Source organism: Equus quagga, chromosome 10 (genome assembly GCF_021613505.1).
Source record: "Equus quagga isolate Etosha38 chromosome 10, UCLA_HA_Equagga_1.0, whole genome shotgun sequence".
Lineage (NCBI taxonomy): Eukaryota > Metazoa > Chordata > Mammalia > Perissodactyla > Equidae > Equus > Equus quagga.
In genome coordinates this window covers 26,076,900-26,100,996 of record NC_060276.1, presented here as the reverse complement: position 1 = coordinate 26,100,996, position 24,097 = coordinate 26,076,900, and positions in this window count along the sequence as shown.

Sequence of the window (24,097 nt, the reverse complement as noted above, 5' to 3'; positions counted from 1 at the left end):
TGTCCCCGATGGCAACTGGCATATAATAGGCATTCATAACATCCATTCATTAATTTGGTGAGCAATCTGTGCCTGTCCTGTGTAGAAATAGGTATTATGTTGTGCTGCAAAATATTTCATTTGGTGTTTTATTAAGGCTTTAAATTCCATCATGCTTGAAAGGGGTCTATGCACATTGTATCCACTCTGCACTTGGATCCATATTGTACATTTAGTATCTTGATTGAGAATGAGAGACATGTGACCCCAAGCAGTCACAGCTAATACAAACATTTCACTTCCATCCACTTGGCATTGTCTAAAACTAGATATCAAATTGATCATTGGAAATGTAATTTTTTTTTTTACTGATCAACTAATGTTTGCTCCTGGGAAGCTTTCTTTAAGAAGGTCTGAGTAGCTATTTCCATCAACTTGCAGGGATATTCTATTAAAAAAGGAGCCTATTTGGTCATGAAATGCTTGTTGGATAAATTTTGTTTGTGGCAGATGTTTCCCTTTAGATATGATTTGTCCATAGGGTTAATACCTAATGTTTTTAAATTCTTAAAAAATAATAAAGTCACTGAATCACCATCAGTGGAAATTGTTGTTTGGAACCGCTTCCTATCTTTACTCAATCACAATATGAGAACCAAATAGTTTTGAGAATGCTGACTCCAAGAAGCATAACACAAGGGTTAAAACTCAACTCCTATAGTAGGATAAAACTGAGTTTGAATTCAAGCTCTACCATTGTGTAGTGTGTAGTGGTGGGACTTTGAGCAAGTACTTAATCTTTTCAGTCTAAGTTTTCTTATCTGTGAAATAGAGATCACAATAGTATCTGCCTCACTGGGTTGTTACAAGGATTAAAGGAGATAATGCATGTTAAGTACTTGACTAAAGTCAACTGTGCTTACCTTTTGCTCAAGGAAATTATTTAATATCGAAATTCTTGATAATGATTATCATAAAGAAAAAGGATTAGGGAAACCCTTTTAAGCATGGGAATTGAATGTACAAATGCATGGAACTAGAGCTACAAAAAGAATATGAAGTATATTTAGGTGTCAGTGAGGAGAAGCCTCTACCTTGATGGAAGATTTTATGAAGAAGACTAATAAGAGACCAGATTGGAGATATGAGTACTGAAGATAAGAGGATAAGAAATTGGAACTCTATACTGTAAGCAACAGGGAGTCATTAAAGTTAACTGTTTTCCAAACACCAGTTTTTCAGCATATGTTCTGCTATAATTTCAAAGTATCAGAGGAAGCTTTCATTTTTACCAATTGCCAGGGACTGAATTGTGTCCCCCCAAAATTCTTATGTGGAAATATTACCCCATTCCATGTGATGGTATTTGGAGAGGGGGTGTTTGGGAAGGAATTAGGTTTAGATGAGGCCACGCACGAGAGCAGGGACTTCATGATGGGATTACTGCCCTTATAAGAAGAGAAAGAGATGCCAGAGTTATCTTTCTCCCTGCCATGTGAGGACACAGTGAGAAAATGGCAGTCTACAAGGCAGGAAGAGAGCCCTTATCAGAAAACAACTGCTGGTGTTCTGATCTTGGACTTCCAGCCTCCAGAACTGAGAAAATAATTTTCTCTTGTTTAAACTTCCCAGTCTATTATATTTTGTTATGGAAGCCCAAGGAGACTAAGATAGCAACCATTGAGAAATAACTCTGTTTGAAAATCATGTATTTTTTTTAAATGATGTCCTGGTATAGCATGAATTTATAGCTGCAAGTTCTTAAACATTAAGCAGTGGATCTCAGGGTATCAAACACCCTAGCTTTCTGGGTGATAGATGTTAAGAACAATTTAGTAAAATATAGACATTAAATAACTATCAGGAGAATACTGATAAGCAAGGAAAATTACTGCTCTCAGAGTAGAAATTGTTGTCAAATATTCGTGCTTCTGATATGCACATGCACTAGATGTCCATAATCACCAGTATCTTTATGCTACCAAGATACAGGAATGGGAAAAGTAGAGCCCCAAAGAAAAGGAACTCAAAACCAATGAAAAATTTCTTTAGAAGCAAAGGGCAGTTATGGATTCATTCATCCATTTACTCATTCATTCATTAAACATGTGTTTGTTGTTGACTTATGCCTTCTACTTGGTGAAGGTCACTTTTAGCTTCAAGGGAAACTATAGGCAATCTTGAATGAGTCAAAAAGGTAACAATAGAAAGCTCAGAGATAAGGGTATGTCCTCTCAATTTAGGTAAGTAGCTAACCAAGCAGACAAAATAAACCTTCTGGTTATGAGAGAGAGAAACCATCACCAAAAATGTGAAAACCTCCTCTGATGCCTGAATATCAAATTGTCATGACTGCTTCTTACATGGTCAGACAAGTTTAAATTAACTTTAAATACTGAAAATGGGCTATTTTTTGACCCTGAAAAAAGATTAAATTGTGGTGTGTCTTTAACTTTTCTCAAAGGTTTACCAAAGTACACAAATTCTTATATGTTTTAAAATTGTGCTGTAGTTTATTTCCTGCTTAATTATTGTACTTTAACAAATAAATATGCTCAACTGTTGAACAAGGACTCCTTGTAGTTTTGAAATATTTTGAATTTAAAAGCATAATGCCTTTAACCAGAACCATAGAGTGTAGTTGTTCCAAATACAAGACTACTATTGTACCAATATCAACATGGTAAAAGGTGATCTTTGTTGAGGGCCAAATAGTTAGGCATAAAGGGTATTTTTCCATCATTTCAAAACATTATTGAAAGCAAACAACTAGTTATTTTGAAAACAACTAGTTTATAACCATTATTACATTGAAGTTAGGTAACTGTTTTTGTCAATTCATTTATGTAGACACAACCTTGGAGTGATGTCAATTATTGTAAATTTTTGGAACTACTCATATTTTATTACCTTTGGCATACGTATTTTCTTCTCTTTTCCATTTTTTTAAAATTTGGCCCTGAGCTAACATCTCTTGCCAATCTTTTTTTTTTTTATTCCTTCTTCTCCCCAAAGCCTCTCAGTACATAGTTGTAGATTCTATTTGTAGGTCCCTCTGGTTCTGCTATGTGGGATGCCATCTCAGCATGGCTTGATGAGTGGTGCTAGGTCTGTGCCCAGGATCCGAACTGGCGAAACCCTGGGCCGCAGAAGCAGAATGCGTGGACTTAACCACTTGGCCATGGGGCCGACCCTGGCATACGTATTTTCAAATACACTCTGCATATTCAATGTATTTAGAAGAGACAGTCTAATAATAACTATTACACGTTTATATGCGTATAACTTTACATTACTATTTTATGTACACTTTCTCATATGATCCAACAACGTTTGAGTTTTTTTTTCTCACTTTACAGATTAATGATTGATATTAATTGATGCTCAGAGAAGTAAAGTGGTTCACCCAAGATCACAGTTAGTACGTGGCAAACACATCACTAGAATTCAGGTATCTAACTCTCAGTTCAATGCTGCTTCCATTGCACTAAGCCAAGCATCTCTTTTCTCAGAGAAAAGTAAGATCATCACCTTGAAATTCCTTCTTTAGAAGACTTTAGTTTTTTGCTCTTTTCTTCATTAATCTTCATATTTCCTTATGTCTCAAATCATGGCCTTCTGTCACTATCAACAATATACAGAGTTTTATTCTTCACCCGCCAGCGTAGAACCACAGCTTTCTTCATAGGGAAGGTCCTATAGGCAATTTTTTATGGTGTTTGTAAGAAGCATACTCAGGAAATAGCAGTTCATCATTGAGACACTGGTGGTCTGTTCTTATGACTAAGACAGGACATGGACAATTCTGGATAGAAAAGAAAAGTTGTATAACTTTCTGTCATATTTTTCAGGTAATCAGTAGGCTGAGTTTTTGAAACAACAACTGTAGGGGATTGAACACAACAGGGTTCTCAGTAGATCCTAGGTGTGCTAATTGATTGTCATGAGGATCTGGATCTCTTAGACTTTATGGAATGTGATAAAGATGAGCAATCATATAGATCAGCATTGTCCAAGAGAAACACAATGTAAGCCATATATGTATTATTACATTTTTGAGTAGGCACACTTAAAACGTGGAAATAAACAGATAAATTGAATTTAATAATTTATTTCAGTTAACCCACTATATCCAAATATAATTTTAACATGCAACAAGCATTTAAAATTGTTAGCGATATATTTTACATTCTTTTCTAATTGTAAGTTTTTGAAATCTGGTGAGTATTTTCACTTACAGCACATAGTTTGGATCAACCATCTTTCAAGTGTTTAATAGTCATATATAGCCAATGTTTGCTATATTGGACAGAAAATCTGGAAATTTTACTGAAGACCGTTTCAAGTAGGGTCATGGGAATACTGGATTGCTTCTATCATTTGGAAAAAGATGAAGGTACACTTTCATGCCTGTGGATATGAGCCACATAAGGTGAGGATAGAAGTGGACTAAAGCAGGGTTTCTCAACCTCGGCACTATTGACATTTTTGGCCAGATAATTCTTTGTTATTGTGAAGGGACTGTTCTGTGCATTATAGGATGTTTAGCAGTATTCCAGTAGGTCTCCTTCCAGTTGTAACAACCAAAAATGCCTCCAGAACATGCCAAATGTCCCTGGGGGGTGGGTGGGGAGTGTCATCTCTGTTTGAGAACCAGTGATCTAAAGAATGCTTCCAACCAAATTTTTTTAGACTCAGACTGGATGTTACACAAAGCAAAGATTCTCGAACTCTGAGTCCTGAATATCAATCCTCCACTTCATTGTCAATGTGTGCTTTATGGATGGTTAGGTAAGAGGATCAACACGATTTAGTAACTTGTTCAGTGTCTAATGTTACCAAGGACAATGATTTTGAACCCAGATTGAATTCCTTTCTTCAAAAGTCAGCAAGGATATTCTTGAACCTCTTCCAGAAGTAGGAAGTAAAAGAGTGGATGGTTCAGAGAAAACTAATTTAAACCACAGAGAGAAAAAAAGACATGTGTTTTGCAAATGGTAAATTGTGAAAGGTTATAGGCACATATACCTTATTTGGTCTAAGAAACATTGCTCAGCTTTCAAAACCCTCCAAAATCTGCCCCCTTTTACTTATCTAAAATATCTCTCATAGCTTCCCAAATAGAAGTCTGAATCAGTTAGACATATTTCCTTATAATTTGCTGAATATGCGATGGTCCTTCCCAAGGTCATGCATTTGTTCATGCTGTTTCTTTTACATAGGATGCTCTCGGCATTTCCTTTTACCAACGTAAATTTCACTTATTTTTAGGATCTTGTTCAAGCCCTAGTTTATGACTTAATTGGTTTATAGTGATCAATCTTTTTTGGTTTATGCTGAGACAAATTGAGTGTTAAGTTGGGAGGTGCTATTTTGTGTAGACTAGTCTTATAACCATAGTGAAAGTGTAAATTCCCAGAAGGCAGGGGCCTTCCTTTTTTTATCTGAACACAAAAATACATAGACCCTCCAGACAGTACCCAGAAGTATGTTGCAGGCTGAATTCTCTGAGAAGTAGTTTCTTGGTTGGAGTTTAGTGGGCTGGATGTTTATTAGGGAGTATTCTTGGGATCAATATTACGGAAGAGAAGAGAAGAAAGTAGAATTGATCAGAGGGAAAGATTGAACTGCAATGTAGGTCCAAGAGCCTTAGCCAATCCCACAGGAAGCTCTAGAACTAGAATGGTCTTCAAGTGGCCAAAATTGCCAGACTTTTGTAACCTTACCTCAAAAAGTCATTATATGGGCTTCCTCTAACAGGAGATGAACTTGGACAGTCCCTGAAGGGGCTGAGTGCACTTTCAGCAGCTATGTCAACAAATCCTTCCCTGGAGGGGGATCTAGAAGACACTTTCCATATCTGTCACAAAGTGATTGATGTATAGAAGGAGTTCAGTGAATGTTTATTGAATACTACAAGATTTTTCCAGTGGTGCTAGCTAGCAGAATGCATTAGGAGAAATTTTTGTTTGTCAATCTGTGTGAGTGAGCCTATTTGATAGCCAGTCAGATGGCTTTTCTAAGGAACACTCCCCTTCCAAGTTAAGAAGAGTGACTCGGTATTTGTGAGGCACCTCAAATTACTTCATCAAGGAGTAACAGTTATAATGGTTTTGAAATATCTCCAATAAATGTTACATTATCAAACAGATCTTGAGACTAAGGCAGCATAAAAACTTTGCTGGATATGTCAAGTTAGCCTAGTACACTTGCTGAAAAACTGTGTTTATGCTTGCAGGTTCAACGATGTTAAAAGAAAGCAAATAAATCAGGCCCTCAATTCCTGAGTCTGCTATTCCCTTTCTTCTATAGACAAAGGAAAGAATGGCTGGAGTAGGGTGGTGGGCAACACATTTATTTAGTTGATACTATATACCAAATCCTTTATATACTTATCTGTTAACCCCTGCAGTAATCTTGGGAAATAGGTAGCACTATTTCTAGTTTTGCAAATGAGAAAACTAGCTCTGAGATGTAAAATTATCCCTGGTCCCATCACCATCTTCACCATCATCATCACCATCATCATCACATCATCAACATTGCTAAAACATACACAGTGCTTGCTTTGTGGTAGACATTCTTCTAAGAGTTTTACATAAGTAAACTCATTTACTTCTAATAACTGCCTTACGAAGTAGGAAGTATTGTTATTCACATTTTACAAATAAATAACTGAGGCACAGAGAGGTTTAGTCACTTGCTCAAGGTCATGCTGAAGTGGCAAAGCTGAAGTTTGAAGTCAGGCTGCTTGTCTCTAGTCTCCATCTTCTTAACCACTAAGCAAACTTGCCTAACTTGTAAGAGGCAGAAATGCGGCATAAAAAGAAGTCTGTCTTATTCTGAAGGCAGCCATTTTTCACTATACAAGGGTGCCTCCAAAAGCACCATGCTTGTACATTTTTAGGAATCATTCTCTTTTGATAGCAGGCAGGTTCCACGTGGCAAATTCATGGAATGATTATGTGGTGACCTTTAGGAAAGGTGTGCATTTTAGCAGGTCACTGCATGTGATTTCTCTTCAGAAATTATGAGCAAAGGTGGCTGGGAATTGGATTTCACATTTGATATCTTCTAGAAAATAAAATTTTTCTCTTTCTAATTAGTACAGCCATCAAAAATTTCTGAGACTTATTTGGCCTTGTCTAGAACTTGCTGCCGTGTTTGAAGTGCCCCAAGTGACAGGAGAAGGCCAAAAACAAGTCCCAGCAACAAGAGTTTTAGTAGGATTCCAGCTGCCAGATTCAATCGTGACAGAAACTTAGCCAGCTCCCACAGAATTACCCTCCAATTGTATCCTCTCCAAGTGAATTGCAAACTTATCTAGAACAGACATTGAATATTGTTTGTATCCCCATCCCCTTGCACAACAGAGGGTAAATGAGGTTTTGAAACTGTGCCTATGGAAACTTACCAGTAACTGAATCATAGGACTCATATTTTCTTGACCATTTTGAAAATACTTTTTTTTAACTCAGTGTAACATATTAAAATGAAATGCTTTCAATCTCAGTGTTTCTGAAGAGGACCATGGGTTGAGAACAGTCCAATAGGTGCCAAATATCCCGACATCCTAAAGCAAGGGGCTATATTAACAATCTAGACCACAATACCATGCTAATATATTGTGAAACAGGTTTTGTTGCCATTAGCCAGCCCAAGATTCAATAAGGCTGAGATGGGGGAATGCATTGACATTGTGAATTTGAAGAATGAAGGTGAGAATGAATAAAGTTGCTTCTTGCTTGAAGCTCTTTCCAGTAAACTTTGCCTCATTCCAATAACTCAATGACATGAAATTTCCCATGAGTACCACATTGATCTTTTCTGTAATTCAGCCATTGAAGGCTATCACCCTAGGAATTTTATTTTCACATGAAAATTACAATTATCTTCTGCCTTATCCAGACTCTGATAGTAAATATTATTTTCCAATAAAATTAATCTTTGGGGGCAAATTGTAACTATATACCAGGATTCTTGTCAATTAAATATACATAGAGACCAATACTATATTCAGATTTTGCTAGAAATCAAAATGTTGAGGCCAAAAACTGGCCTATCACTGAACATGTGGCAGGACTGGTACTTAAAGATAGAGGCTGTGACCCTTCTATAAGCATGATAAACACACTCAAAGGGGGGCCAATCTAAAGAATGAAAAAATCCCAAAGCACTGATCTTCCTTCTTCTAGAAAAGCAACAACAAAATGTTAAAGATAGTTACAAAACAACAGGAAGATAAGGCTGGATTGAGAATAGCCTGAATTTCCAGAGTTCGTATTCATTAGCGAGTTCCAACTCACTACTATCAATGGACTCCAAATGCCAAATTAAAACACCTATTTTATATATCAGATTAGGAAAAAATTAAAAAGAGTGATAATACCTAGGGGAGAGGAGGAGATGGAGAAATAAGACTAGTGGGGAGGCTTTACATTGGTACAATATTTCTGGAGGTTATTTCAGCAATAATTATCAAAAATTTTAAAAATAGGCATATCTTTTTAAAAATTGGCACCTGAGCTAACAACTGTTGCCAATCTTCTTTTTTTGTGTGCTTTTTCTCCCCAAGTTCCCCCAGTACATAACTGTATATTTTAGTTGTGGGTCCTTCTAGTTGTGGCATGTGGGACGCCGCCTCAGGGTGGCCTGATGAGCGGTGCCGTGTCCGTGCCCAGGATCCGAATCAGCAAAACCCTGGGCCACAGAAGCGGAGCGCGCGAACCTAACCACTCAGCCACGGGGCTGGCCCCCATAAAAATAGGCATATCTTTTAATCAATCCACATCTAGGAAAGTTTTCTATTGGAATTATAAATATAGGTATAGGGAGAGATATTCGGTGTAATGTCTATAATTGTGAATAAAACAGAAGCTATATAGTGTTCATTAGGGAGTTAAATAAATTATGGTACATCCATCTTGTTGAATGCCATAGGAAAATTAAAAACTGCAATGTCTATTTATGTATATTAATATAGAAAGATGCCTAAAACAAACGTGAAAAGTTCAGTTTATATAATAATGTATATAATAAAATCTCATTGTTTTGGTTAAAAATATTTGAAATACATAAACATAAATATGTATGAATATGCATATACTACCTGGGAAAAATTTTGAGAAAAACACATTTCTCAGCCATGGTCTCCCTAGAGGTCTGTGCACCTCACATTAGGAAGCCCTGCCACACTAACTTTCCCACTAAGTTTGGCATTGCACTTTATTTGCAGGTTAAAGCTATTTTCTTCTGTTCTCCCATTTCAAATCATGCATACTTGAGTATTTTCGGTAGTAAAACTCTTATTCTTTTTCCCTTCCAAACTTTTAATAGACATTAGCACCAATATAAATTTTTGTCCATAGAGTTTCTACTACACGCTAAGGCAGAAATAATACAGTAAAATGATTGTTTTATTGCCCAAGCATCTTGCACACACAGACATGGACATTATGGCATGCAGTTATATAATCCTTATGTTGAGAAAATTTTAAGATATTCATAGCCAACTATTGAGTCAACCCATTTGAGAAAGAGAACAATTGGAACTGTCAAACAATGAATTTATTTGACTATGCCTCACTGCATATATGGTCCAGAACATAAATGCTATCACTATCCTCTTAGCACAGATTATTTTTTACAGCACGTTTGAGACTCACTAAAAAATGCAGTTTCAATCAAATGGGACTGTCAATACCTGCATTCTCAGACTTTATGTCATTGGCAGGTATTAAATGACATCATTTACATTGAATTTGGCCTTAGTGTTTAGAGGGAGTGATCTCAACAAGCCTTTTTAACTAGATCCAATGTCATTGGTTTAAATGAAATATATGAATTCAATAAGACTACCCCTGGATTCTTTAGCACAAATATTTTCCTAAATGTACCCTCCCCATAAAATGTCACCTCCCATAAAACTCAGTAATTTCTTTGCAGGTTGCAGGCAGGTCTACATTTCGTAAATGGCATTTTTGGTTGAGTTTATTTTTCAGGTGGTTTTATTTTTCTTTCTTTTGTTTTCTTATTTTTCTGGATAGTTCAGTTAAATACTTTATAAGCTCAGTCTATTATTCATTTATACATTGTTAAACATTCGGGGATTCACTTTGTTTATAACTATAATCACAAAAGTTGTGTTCTAATGGTTCTTGGTTGAGTATTGAGAGAGGAGATCTTTTCTCTGAAGGAAAACAGTATCTTTAATGTCATAAGATGCAGCTGAGAAATCCATATGACAAAGCTCATTTTAAGGAGAAAGTTGACTTTTTCATTCAAATTCAGTAGGTGTTGGTTCATCTTGAAAAAAACAAACAAACAGATATTAGAAAGCATTCATATGGATTCCCAGTATATTTCCCAAAGACGGTTTTAAAGCATTTTTTAAAGAAGTGTATTTCATGTTTGAAGTTAACTTTTCAATAAATTATTGCTAGCTTGGAATTTAATTATCTCTTTGAGGTAAGAACATGTTTTAGTAAGTTCAAGAATAGTTTACTAATTCATGTTAATTGCTGGGAATTCGTGATGTAAGAAAACAAGGTAGCCGAGAAAATACTCTTGTCTCCCTTACTGAGAAAAAGCAGCAAATTAGTGTTAAATCTTTATTAAAGCATTGCAGATAGCACAATCAAAATTTCTGTTGCATATTTGAAAATGAAAATAAAACTTTGAAACTTTACCTTCCATTAAATCTGCGCATAGCAAAGCAGGACTAGTGTTGCCTTATAGCTAACTTAAAGGTGACTTAAAGATTATAAGCCGGCCAAGTGGAACTAGGCCAATGTCTGAAGCTTTACTATGTTTTTTTGTTAAAACATAGCAACTCTATATGGAAATGGCTCATCCAACTCTTTTACCCTTGCTAGGTTTCCAGGACACATTTCTATTCTGTTTCATGTATGATAATCAACCGGCTAATCCATATTTAATTCAAAGTATTCAGGAAACATATTTGAATTTATTAGGGCAAAAGCATCAAACTTTAATAAGCCATCCTGGAAACACTTCTGACCCCTCAAAAAGTGAACTTATGTGCATTCAAACACGTTAAATTTTTAAATTTACTCTTCTTTAAGTGAACATTTGCATAGCTAGTAGGTGAAAGTCATAATTTTCTTATTAACCCATCTTTTGGCTTTCCATTTATCATGATAAAGCAGACATTATGAATTCTGCATCAGAATCCTATAGAAATATAATGCGTATACTAAATAAAAGCTTATATGAAGATATAACTATTTTCCTGTGCATAGAAGTACCCTCATTGTCAAAATTAGTGAAGGAGTAAGTAATTAGAGAAGTGGAGAAGGGACCGTAATTGGTTATAGACCTGATTCCAACTACCCGAGAGAGATCATTATCTGTTTTCTTTCTGATGCTCTCTAAGAAACAGATTTCACGGGCTCTGTTGTTTATTGTTTCCCATGTTTTATCATAGTGATATTTGAGGGTTTTTTCTTGTGTCTAAATTTCAGTTTTAGCACATAGATATCTTTTCAGGTATCTTCCAACATGAATCACATACAAAAAATTGATCAGCTTCTTTCTCATAATAGCTATTCAATTTAATTGAAATGGATCTAAAAAAAATGCCCTTTCTTTTACCCAAATAAGCCCCTTTTATCAATCCCAAAGTTCTATTAATGAGAGTTTCATTCTCTCTGTCATCCAGGGTCATCCTAGAACACAGAAAACCTAGCACTTCTCCAAAATTTCATGGAACAAGGTCAAGATTTAAGGGCAGGGGTGAGGATGGAGGCCATGCAGTTTCTCGCTTGAGTCAGAAAAATAACAGCTATGTTGGCCAGATCAAATGTCATCTGTGCTTTGCTACCAATGATGTCAGTATTTAGTACACTGAAAGTGGCACCTCTCAGAAATAAGTCTCAAATTGCAAACTATCTAAATCCTGACAGTTACATAAGGTAGAACATTTGAGTGTGTTGATCCAAGATAGTATCAAGAAAAAAGTGATAATGACTGCTTTAAAAAGGAAGCCTTTGTTTAGAAAAGCTCTTTCCTCCAGATAATCATGGATCTTAGCATAATCAGCTTTTTAGATGGGTACTTTGTAGAACTATCCATATTGTTACTGACTCATTAAAAAAAACAACTAGAAGTAAAAGCAAACTTTAAAAAATTTAATTTAGCATGGCCTTTCAGTTCGATGAATCTTTATGACGTTAGAACTCTAGCTCTGATATTCAGCCTATAGGATTAGAGCTTTTCGCCCCACCTCCAATTCAGAAGGTTTTAAAATAAGATTAATATGCTGAGTTCCAGTACATGAACCAAAGAAAATAGTCCTGTGCCTTGAACAACTTTTAAATGTCCCGTTAGACATTCACATAAGTGACATTGTCTGAGGCCAGTGAATATCTGAGCCCGGAAAACTATGTGAGCCTACAACCTTACTCCAGGATACATACAAAGTCATTTTGATTGATTTTAATAAACACAATTTTTTTAACAATGCAGTTAGCATGTAAATTGAGGGAATAATGTATATTGTGCATTGGTTTTATTAGAACTTATCAACACCTGCCCATCATTCAGAGAATTACATGATATTTGAATTGGCAATTCAATATTCCTGAATTAGTTTGCACTTTTAGCTGTCACATTTGTGGTAATATTATATACAGGTACAAGCATTGAATACTTTATTGTGTCATCTTTTGTAGTTGAGTCCAAGTATCTACATATTGAAACACATCATTTTATTATAATAGACTTTTTAAAATCTCCTTTAAGTTATATATGAGGCATTATATTGAGATTTAATTACGTGTGTACATAGGTTATATTAACTATGAACTTAATTTCAGCATATTCAAGGAGATGTCATGACATGTTTGTTAGTAAAAACAAGTTCATTAGATCTGAGAGCTCATTGGAACTGTTTTAGAATAAAAATTGAAGGATGAGAATATTGATTTATGTAGAGACAATTTTAACTATCTGTGAAATTGAAGTAATAATAGTATCTACTCCATTGTGATGTTGTTGTAAGAATTACATGAATATAGGCTGTGCATGTAAAGCACTAATTATAGTGTCTGTTATATAGAAAGTACTCAGTAAACCAGGTTATTATTAATATTATTATTTTTTTTTAAAGATTGGAACCTGAGCTAACAACTGCTGTCAATCTTTTTGTTTTATTCTTCTCCCCAAAGCACCCCCGTACATAGTTGTGTATTCTAGTTGTGAGTGTCTCTGGTTGTGCTATGTGGGACGCTGCCTCAGCATGGCCTGATGAGCGGTACCATGTCTGTGCCCAGGATCCAAACCGGCGGAACCCTGGGCCACTGAAGCAGAGCCCGCCAACTTAACCATTTGGCCACGGAGATGACCCCAGGTTATTATTAATATTATTATCATGAATTTATCATCTCTGGTAATTTATGTCATGCATCTTAGACTATAAATAACATATATGGTATAGAATATATATTCCACTTGATATAGTTGGACACCTATCCTTCCTAAACCCCTTCATTTGGCTTGTTGGTCCCAAAAGCTCAAGAATTTTCTCTTATCTAATGATCTGATCCTTATTGGTCTTCTTTTCTCATTACCCTTATTCCCATAACCTCTTAACTTTGGAGTGTCCGAGGGCTCAGGGCTTGGACATCTTGTCTTCTCTATGCACAATCACTCTGTTAGTGGTCTCATCCTGCCCCATGGCTTTAAACAATATTGATATATTGATGAATTCCGAATCCATATGTCCAGCTAGGAACAGTTTCCTGAACTCCAGGATCATATATACAACTGCCAATTTGCCATCTCTTACTATGTATCTGATATGCAACTAAAATTAAAATGTCTAAAACTAAACTCCTAATATCTCCTTATCTGAAAATAATAATTTTCTTTCCTGTCATTGAATTGGCACCTTTCCAGTTAAGAAAAGAAATCCTGGAAAAACTCTTAACTCCTCTCTTTCACTCACAGCCTACAAGCCAGTCTATCATTAAATCCTCCTGTTGGCTCCACTCTCAAAAAATATCTTGACTATGGCCATGTTCACCACCTCCACTGCTGCCCCAGTCTAAATTACCATCATCTCAGCCTTGGGTGATTACAATATCACACTAACTGTTCTCCCTTCTCATCCTTGCCCCTCATCTCCATTCTATTCACACAACGTAATAGCCAGCTTCATTCTTTTAAAACATATACGCTCCACTGGCTCTCCGTGTCACTCAGAGTAAATGCCAAAGCCATACGATGGCCTATAAATTCCTAAACAATATGGCTTTCTGTTGCCTTTCCAATTTCATCGTTAAAATATTTCCCCTATTGCTGTCTTATTCTAATTGCCCGGACCTTGGTGCCGTTACTGGAAAATTTTCCTCTTCAAGGGCCTTTGCACATTCTGTTTCCTCTACCTAGAACTTTATTTCCCCAGTTATCTCCATGGCTTGTTCCTTCACCTTCTTAAGGTATTGCTCCATTATCAAGTGCTTTCAACGAGATCTTCCCTGACCATCCTATTCAAAATTGAAAACACTCACCTCAGCACTCATTATTCCCTGACCTGATTCCTTTTTTCTCCATAGCACTAACTGCCAACATACTATATAATTTACCTGTTTATTTTGTTTTTTGTCTGTCTTTCCCCACTAAAATGTCAAGATCACAAGGACAGGGATTTGTCCTTTTTATTCATTTCTGTATCTCCTGCACCAAAAACAATGTCTGGAACTAGTAGGTGCTCAATAAATATTTACCAAATCAATGCATGAATATTCTGCCTTTTATTTAACAAACAACTGAACACTCTTTATATAAATAATTTCAGGGAAAATTACTTAAAATCACTGGTGTATATACATCTATTTGCTGTGTCAAGCAAAGCAAACTAAAAATGAAACCCAGCACTTTTATAAAGTGCTTTAAAACAGAAGTACACAAAATTGTTTCACATCTATTTTTTCCATGAATCTAACAGTCTTGAGTAGTATTCAAGGTAGGGAATATTATCTTCATTTAATTGAAGAGGAAAAGTTGTAGAAAACAAGTGATTAACCGAGGAATCTATGTCTTCCCATTTCTGGTCACTCTACTTTTCCTATTAGTGCTGTATGTGGTCTCTTATCTATGATTCTGTGCATGCACGCTTACTAGAGCAACTATTTAGATGGATTCAATTGGCCAGTCAACCCATAATTAATTCTGCCAAACAATCCACTTGGTATTTTTATCGTGGAACGGAAAAAAGTGACCTAGTTTAACACCACCAACCTTTTTTGTATGTACCTGTCATCAGCTCTACATATGTGGTATTCACAGAATCTGCACCATAGCATTGGAAGAACCAGGAGAGAGATCATGTCTTCTCCACGTTTTGTTAACTCTTGTCACCTCTAAGATGTTTTGTTATGGTAGAAACTCAATAAGTATGTCTTTGTGATAGATGAAAGCCTAAGTGAGTACAAATAAATTGTAACAGACAATGTAACTTTTCTTACTTCCTCATGTAATAGTAATATTTGTAGGATACAATGTCAGTTTCCAAACAAAATACCCCAAAGAATTCTCTTTCAATAGATATTCTATCTATTGCTTTAAGTAGATGATGTGATCTTTAGGGGAAATACAAGATCCAGTTGATGACAGAGCAATTAATAATACCACATGTCAACAAAGTTATATGAAAGGTATATATAATCTCAAGACACATTGGAAAGGTAACAAACACTTGGGGATATTTTATCTTTGGATAAATAATAAAGTATCTGATCATAAAGACCTGCTAAAGTAAAATAGAACATATGCATTATGACATTTGATTAATCATTAATCTGATAATCATGTGTTGTGGGATAAAAGAATATGTTTTTAATACAAGGTGAACTCCCAAAAAATGAAGCTAGCATTTATATGGTCAATTGATATTTAATAAGGGATCCAGGAATATCCACTGGAGAAAAGATAGTCTCTAAAAGATAGCACTAAAAATTAACAGGCATCTTTTGAATAATACATTTACTCAGACATACAATATAGACACATAAAAGACCAATGGTTATTGTTTCATTCCATTTCGTTTTCTCCCTGATTTTTGTGAAGCTAAGGGTAGAGTCAGTAACAATCTCTATTGTTTAAGTTGCCTATGTGAGTATTAATTTGGGAAAGTATGATTCTACTTTACTATCTGGTGAATACTTGAACTATACGTTTTAAAAAAAATTTTATTGAAGTCATAATAGTTTATAACATTCTGAAATTTCAGTTGTACATTATTATTAGTCAGTCACCACATATATGTGCCCATTTACTCCTTATGCCCACCCCCAACCCCCTTCCCCTCTGGTAACCGCTAATCTGTTCTCTTTGTCCGTGTCTTTATCTTCCACATACTAGTGAAATCATGCGGTGTTTGTCTTTCTCTTTCTGGCTTATTTCTTTTAACATAATACCCTCAAGATCCATCCACGTTGTTGCGCATGGGACGATTTTATCTTTTTTTGTGGCTAAGTAATATTGCATTGTATATATATACCACATCTTCTTTATCCAATCATCATTTCAGGGGCTTCTTCAGTTGCTTCTATGTCTTGGCTATTGTGAATAACGCTGCAATGAACATAGGGGCGCATAAGTCTCTTTGAATTGTTGATTTCAAGTTCTTTGGATAAATACCCAGTAGTGGGATAGCTGGGTCATACAGTATTTCTATTTTTAACTTTTTGAGAAATCTCCATACTGTTTTCTATAGTGGCTGCACCAGTTTGCAGTCCCACCAGCAGTGTATGAGGGTTCCTTTTTCACCACATCCTTTCCAACATTTGTTACATTTTGTCTTGGTGATAATAGCCATTCTAAGGAGTGTAAAGTGATATCTCATTGTAATTTTGATTTGCATTTCCCTAGTGACTAGTGATGTGTAACATCTTTTCCTGTACCTATTGGCCATCTGTATATCTTCTTTGGAGAAATGTCTGTTCATAACCTCTGCCCGTTTTTTGATTGTGTTGTTTGTTTTGTTGTTGCTGAGTTGTGTGAGTTCTTTATACGTTTTGAAGATTAACCCCTTGTCACATACATGATTTTCAAGTATTTTCTCCCCTTAGGTGGGTTGTCTTTTTGTTTCATTCCTGGTTTCCTTTGCCTTGCAAAAGCTCTTTAGTCTGATGAAGTCCCATTTGTTTATTTTTTATTTTGTTTCCCTTGCATTTGAAGAGATGTTTCTAAGGCTGATGTCAAAGAGTGTACTGCCTATATTTTCTTCTAGGAGTTTTATGGTTTCATGTTTACCTCCAAGTCTTTACTCCATTTTGAGTTAATTTTTGGATATGGTGAGAAACAATGGTGGACTTTCATTCTTTTGCATATGACTGTGCAGTTTTCCCAGCACCATTTATTGTAGAGACTTTTGTTTCTCCATTTTATGTTCTTGGGTCCTTTGTTGATGATTAGCTGTCTGTAGATGTGTGGTTTTATTTCTGGGATTTCAATTCTCTTCCATTGATTCTGTGTGCCCATTTTTGTACCAGTACCATTCTGTTTTGATTGCTATTGCTTTGTCATATATTTTGAAGTCAAGGATTGTGTGTCTCCAGCTTTGTTCATTTTTCTAGGATAGCTTTAGATATTCAGGCTCTTTTGTTGCCCCATATGAATTTTAGGATTCTTTGTTCTATTTCTGTGAAGAATGGCATTAGGATTCTGATTGGGATTGTGTTGAATCTGTAGATTGCTTTAGGTAGTATGAATGTTTTAGCTACGTTTATTTTCCAACTAATGTGCATGGAATATCATTCCATTTGTTTATGTCATCATTGATTTCTTTCAATAATGTCTTATGCTTTTCATTGTATAGGCCTTTCACCTCCTTGGTTAAATTTATTCCCAGGTATTTTATTCTTTTTGTTAAGTATTTAAATGGGATTGTATTCTTGAGCTCTCTTTCTGTTAGTTCATTATTAGAGTATAGAAATGCAACCGACTTTTGTAAGTTGACTTTGTACCCTACAGCTTGGCTGTAGTTGTTGATTATTTCTATTAGTTTTCCAATGGATTCTTTAGGGTTTTCTACATGTCATCTGCAAACACTGAGAGTTTCACTTCTTCCTTGCCAATTTGGATACCTTTTATTTTTCTTGCCTAACTGCTCTGGCCAGTACCTCCAGTGCTATGTTGAATAAGAGTGGTGAGAGTGGGCACCCTTGTCTTGTTCCTGTTCTCAGTGGGGTTTTTCCCCATTGAGTATGATGTTGGCTGTCAGTTTGTCATATACGGCCTTTATTTTGTTGAGGTACTTTCCTTCTTTACCCAATTTATTGAACCATAAGTGTTGTGTATGTGTATGTGTGTGTGTGGAAGATTGCCCCTGAGCTAACATCTGTGCCAATCTTCCTCTATTTTATGTGGGACACTGCCACAGTGTGGCTTGACAAGTGGTGCCAGGTCCACGCCTGGGATCCAAACCTGTGAACCATGGGCCACTGAAGCAGAACACACAAACTTAACCACTATGCCACCGGGACACCCCTGAAACATATGTTTTTTAATGAAAGAAAAGAAACAATGGAAAGTTGCTTTTTAGGTTATAAAATTCAGGATGCTCATTGGGAAGAAGTCTATTTCTGATGAGACATGTTCATTTATGAAAGAGAAGATGGAGTACAGTATCGGTATTTAAAACCATTAACCTAAAAATAAATGAACCTGTTCTTTGATTATATAGCCAGGACTGAGTTCCTAATATAAATGTTAAAATGGTCATTAATAAGATTCTTTACATTGATTTCACATTTGAGAATTCACCATTGACCCATGTTCTATGGTAACAAGCTGATAATTATTCTAGAAAATTAATTTCTGTTTTGTTGAGAGGCATTGGGTATTCCTCTTTTTAGAGGTGATGTGATTTGAGTTTTTGCAATGGTCCATCTACTGAGTAGAGAGACAGCTTTTGTTAATAGAGACTTATAGTATCAATAGTTAGCCCAAGAATCTCTCCATGTGGCTATTTCCAACTTTTATACACATACAAACACACATATTTATATATACGTAAATAATAATTAATTAATTAAAAGGATTACACATTTTAACCAAGTGAAATTATACACATTATAACCAAGTGGAATTATTCCTTGGTTATAAGAATGATTCCACTTGGTTATAATGTAAATCCTTTCATATGCTGCTGAATTTAGTTTACTAGTATTTTGTTGAAAATGTTTACATCAATATTCATAAGGGATACTGGTCTATAGCTCTCTTGTAGTGTCTTTGTCTAGTGTTAGTATGAAGGTAATGCTGGTCTCATAGATTAAGTTCAGAAGTGTTCCCTCCTCCTCAGTTTTTGGAAGAATTTGAGAAGGATTGGTGTTATATTTTCTTTAAATATTTGGTACAATTTACCAATGAAGATATGTAGTCCAAGCATTATCTTTATTGGGAGGTTTTTTAAATTATTGATTAAATTTCATACTGATTATAAATCTATTCCGAGTTTCGATTTCTTCATGATTCAGTCTTGGTAGGTTGTGTATTTCTAGGAATTTGTGCATTTCATCTAGATTATCCAATTTGTTGCACATAAGTATACATACCATTCTATTACAATCCTTTTGATTTTTAAAAATGGATCATAATGTTCTCAATTTCATTTCTGATTTTAGTAATTTGAGTCTTCTTTCCTTTTTTCTTAGTTACTCTGGTTAGAGTTTAGTCAATTTTGTTGATCTTTACAAAGAAACCTACTTTTGGTTTCATTGATCTTTTTCTATTGCATTTCTATTCTTTTATTAATCTCCACTTAAATCATTATTTCCTTCCTTCTTCTAACTTTGGGTTTAGTTTTTTCTTCTTTTTCTAGTTACTTAAGGTGTAAAGTTAGACTATTTATTTAAGATCTCTCTTCTTTTTTAATGTAAGCATTGACAGCTATAAATTTACCTCTTACTACTACTTATGCTGCATTGCATGAGTTTTAGTATATTGTATTATTGTTTTCATTTGTGTCAAGATATTTCCTAATTTCTCTTGTGATTTCTTCTTTGACCCATTGGTTGTTTAAGTGTGTTTAATTTCCACATATTTATGAATTTTTCAGTTTTCTTTCTGTTACTGATTTCTACTTTCATTCCACTGCAATTGGAAAATATACTTTCTATGATTTCAGTCTTTTAAAATTTATTAAGACTTGTTTTCTGGCCTAACATATGGTCTATCCTGGAAAAAGTTTTATGTGTACTTGAGAAAAATGTGTCTTCTGTTGTTGTGTGGATCATTCTGTATATGTCTGTTAGGCCCGATTGATTTATGGTATTTTTCAAGTCTTCTATTTCTTTATTGATCATGTGTCTAGATGTTTTATCTATTATTGAAAGTAAGATATTAAAATCTGCAACTATAATTGTAGGAATGTCTTTTTCTCCCTTTAATTCTATCAATGTGTGTGGCATAGCTTTTGGAGTGCTGATGTTTGGTGTGTACATATTCATGGTTGTTATATCCTCTTCGTTCATTGACCCTTTTATCAGTATATTAGATCCTTTTTGTCTCATAAAAGATTTTGACTTGCAGTCTATTTTGTTTGACATTGGTATACCTATCCCCACTCTCTTTTGACTACCATATGTATGGAATATCTTTTTACATCCTTTCACTTTCAAGCTATTTGTGTCTTTATATTTATTTATTTATTTATTTAGTGAGGAAGATTGACCCTGAGCTAACATCTGTTGCCAATCTTCCTATTTTTGCTTGAGGAAGACTGTCCCTGAGCTATCATCTTTGTCAGTCTTCCTCTATTTTGTATGTGGGATGCCACCATAGCATAGCTTGATGAGCAGTATGTAGGTCCATGCCAGGTATCTGAACCTGCAAACTCTGGGCCACTGAAGTGGAGCACATGAACTTAATCGTTATGCCACCAGGCCAACCAATGTGTCTTTCTATTTAAAGTGATTCTCTTACAGACTGCTTATAATTGCATCATGGTTTTGGTCTTTGGTTTTTATACATTTTTCCAATCTATGTCTTTTTTATTGTGGAGTTTACACTTAATTCACCTATATTTAAGATAAATACTGATAAGTAAGGACTTACTTTTGCTGTTATTTGTTTTCTATATGTCTTATAAATTTTTTGCCCATCATTTCCTCTATTACTCCCTTTTTGTGTGTTTTGTGTTTGTTGATTTTGCAGTCAGACATTTAGATTCCTTTCTCATTTTCTTTTGTGTACATTCAATAGATAATTTCTTTATTATTACCATGGGAATTACATATAACAACAACGTCATAACAACCTAATATGAATTGATACTAACTTAATTTCAATTGCATACAAAAACTCTACTCATACACAGCTCTCTCCTCATCACTTTGTTATTGATGTCTCAAAGTTCATCTTTATACATTGTATATTCATTATCATAGATTTATAATTATTTTTATAAATTTGTCTCTTATTCTGCAGAAAATCAAAAGTGAAGTTACAAATTAGGAATCCAATAATACTAGTATTTTTAAATTTGCCCATGTATTTAGCTTTACCAGAGATATTTATATGTTCATATAACTTTGAGTTACTGTCTAGTGTCCATTAATTTCAACTTGAAGGACTCCCTTAAGCAATTCTTGTAGGGCAGGTCCAGCGGTACTGGATTCTCTTGGATTCTGTTCAGCTGGAAACATCTTAATTTCTCTCTGATTTTTGAGGGAAAGCTTTACCAGATATAAAATTCTCTGTTAATAGTTGTTTCAGCACTTTAAGTATATTCTGCTACTGCCTTCTGGCCTCTAAGTTTTCTGCTGGTAATCTTATTGAGGATTCCTTATATATGATGAATCATTCCTCTCTTCTTTCAAGATTCTCTCTTCATCTTTGACTTTTGACAGTTTCCTTATAATGTGTCTTGATGTAAGTATCTTGGGCTTATCCTACTTACAATTCATTGAGCTTCTGGATTTGTAGATTCATATCTTTCCTCAAATTTGGAAGTTTTTGGCCAATATTTCTTCAAGTAATCTATCTATCCCTTTCTCTTTCTCTGGACCTTCTTTTAATCCATATATTGGTCCTCTTGATGGTATCCCAAATGTCATTAGGCTCTCATTTTTCTTCACTCTTTATCATTCTGCTCCTCTGACATGCTAATTTCAGTTGTCCTGTGTTCAAGTTCACTGATTCTGTGTTCTGTTCATTAAATCTACTGTTAAATCTCTCAACTGAATTGTTCAGTTCAGTTATTGTATTTTCCATCGCCATAATTTCTTTGTTTTTTAACAATTCCTACCACTTTGTAGATATTCTCATTTTTTTATGTATCATTTTCCTTATTTCTTTTAATTCTTTTTTCTTGTTTCACTTCAGCCCTTTGAGCATGTTTAAGTCAGCTACCTTAAACTCTTTGTCTATTAAGGCTGAGATCTGTGCTTCCTCAGGTACAGTTTCTGCCAATTTATTTTCTTCCTTTTGAATGGATTATGATTTACTGTTTCTTTGTATGTCTTGTGATATTTTTTTGTTGAAAATTGGGCATTTTAAAAAACAGCCACCTTGGGCCGGCCCCATGGCACAGTGGTTGCATTTGGTGTGCTCTATTTTGGCAGCCCAGGTTCATGAGTTCGGATCCTGGGCACAGACCTATACCACTCATCAGCCATGCTGTGGCAGTGACCCTCATACAAAATACAGGAAGATTGGTACAGATGTTAGCTCAGGGCTAATCCTTCTCACACAAAAAGAGGAATATTGGCAACAGATGTTAGCTCAGGGCAAATCTTCCTCAGGAAAAAAAAATCAGCCACCTCTCTTAGTCTTTGCAGATAGGCTTTGTGGTGAAGCTGTTCTTCACTGATTAACTTGGCTTTCTCTGAGCCTAGGGATGAGCCTGAGGTAAAATCTTAAGGTCTTCTCAGGTATTTTCTTAGCATGCATCATGCTCTGGCCTGCATTTGGCTTTCTCCATTCACCTATATACATGGCTGCTTTTGAATGAATGCATTAAAAAATGAATGATTTCCCAAAATATCACTCCAGCTCCTCCTCAGGGTCTTTGATTGTCTATTTTATATCTTCACAATAAAACCTTGACCCATGAATATGTGGTTCTTTAATCCCCTTGCAACATTTTACAAGCAATGGCCACCACTTTTCCTGGCCTGATATCTGAGTTAGGCAAGACAGAAACTAGTCCTTCAGGCAGCTTCCAGACAGCTTAGAACATTGTGAATAATGTCTGCTCTGCTTCCTCAGGTTCAATGGAGGAAATCTGGCACTGGGCTGCTGCCTCCTTCAGACCAAGACCACCTGTACCAGGAAGAAGGTGGGGCAAGAGCAATTAAAAATATCACAAAATTTCCTAGTGTTTTGAATGTGGCTTTTTCTTAAGTGGATATTTGCTTGGTTGGTGTAGATCTTTGGCTGTTTTACAGAGCTTCTATAAGGTTAGGTCAGCCAATTTCTGATTGTTTTTGATATTTCCATGGAGGAAAAGAGCTTGGAGCTTCTTAGTCTGCCATTTTTCTGTTTTCTTAAAGAATATTCAAGTAGATGGCACTCAGCTGCTCTGTTACTCTCAATAGATTGATAGTCTCCAAAGAATTTCTACTCTAAAATATGATATCACTACTCTCTTGAGTTGTGAGAAGAAGGTCATTTTTAAAAATTGAAGTATGGCTGACATAAAATATTGTATTAGCTTCAGGTATACAGCATAGTGATTTGCCATTTATATACATTATGAGATGATCATGCGGATAAGACTAGTAACCATCTGTCATCATACAAAGTTATCACAATATTGTTGACCATATTCCCTATGTTCTACACTACATTCTCATGCCTTATTTATTTTATGACTGGGAGTTTGTACCACTTAATCCCTTTCACCTATTTCTCCATTCCTCCTACATGCCTCCCCTCTGAGAGCTACAAATTCGTTCTCTGTATCTATAAGTCTGTTTCTTTTTGTTTTGTTTGTTCATTTGTTTTGTTTTTTTAGATTCCACATATAAGTGAAATCATACAGTATTTGTCTCTTTCTGTCTAACATATTTCAGTTAGCATAATACCCTCTAGATTCATCCATGTTGCTACAAATAGCAGGATTTCATTCTTCTATATGGCTGAGTAA